The sequence below is a fragment of the Herpailurus yagouaroundi genome, unplaced genomic scaffold (assembly GCF_014898765.1).
Source record: "Herpailurus yagouaroundi ecotype Mexico unplaced genomic scaffold, PumYag 186, whole genome shotgun sequence".
NCBI classification, from domain to species: domain Eukaryota; kingdom Metazoa; phylum Chordata; class Mammalia; order Carnivora; family Felidae; genus Herpailurus; species Herpailurus yagouaroundi.
The window spans coordinates 12,364,591-12,366,087 of record NW_024412417.1 but is presented as its reverse complement, the minus strand read 5'-3'; positions in this window follow the sequence as shown (position 1 = coordinate 12,366,087).

The window sequence follows — 1,497 nt, the reverse complement described above, 5'->3', positions numbered from 1 at the left end:
CCTAAGTTGTGAATTTTTTGTACATACCCAAACTGGAAGACCTTGCATTAAACTCCTTTGAAAGAAAAGGAAGGTACAGTATTGTCTTTCATAAAAAGTACTGTACCGCCTTTCATAAAACGTACCGCCTGCTTTAAGCCTGTTCTTCCCAAAGTTTTAAATGTACATGATTGTGTACAGTTTGTGAAAGAGAAAATGAGGATATAATGACTCTAGCATCCTCTAGATACTCACCTGTCACAAAGCTCAACTTCTTTGATGTGATGAGGTTTTGTACCAACGTCCTAATTATTACCAATTAGCCTTCCAGTTGAACCTACATAGCATGAGCAACTATTAAACCAAATATTTAGGAGAAGACATCATGAGAAAGCTTCCCCACGATGGAGACTAGAAGTTTCTCTGGCTGGAGGGGAAATAATGCTGCAAGGGAAACATTTTAAGGGTGGGCATTGCTGGGTCTCAGAGAGACCACAGACTCTGAGACCTGGGGAGACACCGTAGAGTGTCAGAGTGAAAGCAGCCATGGGACTTGTGTCATGCCCCCCTGGCTGGCAGAGCACGGAGGAAGTGGCAGGACTAGAGAAAAAGTGGCTGTAACACAGGACCTGACGGATGGGGCTTGGGCAGCCTCCCAGAGTTTCCTACACCCCAGAACAACTCAAAATCAACATAGAATTATGTGGATAGCATGGAGGTAGGAGGGCTCACCAAAACTCTTGAATTGCTCACTGAGAATAGCGTGGGGCATGGGGTGTCCCGGAAGTTGCCTGTGTGGCCACGTGACATGTCACCCACCAGTGCCTCCGCACCAGGGAAGCTCCCCATTCCTTAGATATGAAACTGGGGGGAGTAGATGGAAGAGCAAGCCCCAAACTGGGTGACCCTAAATTTTGCCACCCCAGTAGAATGGAGATGCAAAATAGAAATTAAACTGAGCTACAGGAAATGATGAAAATATTTTTTTTTAATGTCTGTATTTGTGGACTGAGCTGTATGTTACGTATTGGCTGCATATTTGTAGAACAAAATAGGACTTTTAGATATGACTATAGGATATTTGGAAGAAAACTATTACACACACACACACACACACACACACACACACACACGTCAGGATCCCAGCTGCAAGCAGCACGCTCAAATTGAGTAATTTACAAAGTTATGGGTAGAATTCCCAGAAACCAATGGATCATGCGGTACCCTGGGGTTAACCAAAGCAGGAAACTTTACCACCGCCACACTTGAAGGGAGTAGAGGGGGAGACGTGGAGGGGATGGCTGCATGGACAGGGCATCCAAACAGGAGCTGGCATTAATACGGGGCATTGATACGGGGAAAGAGTTTGGGGCATATACCTTGATCTCACGCTCCCACTCCCTCATCTCTGCCAGTGCACTTCCATTGGAAAACCCAGGTGGAAGCCAAGTGCAAGGAGATCATCAATAGCATCCACGTCGGTCAGCCTCCCCAGGCACAGAGTAGAAAGGAAAAAGG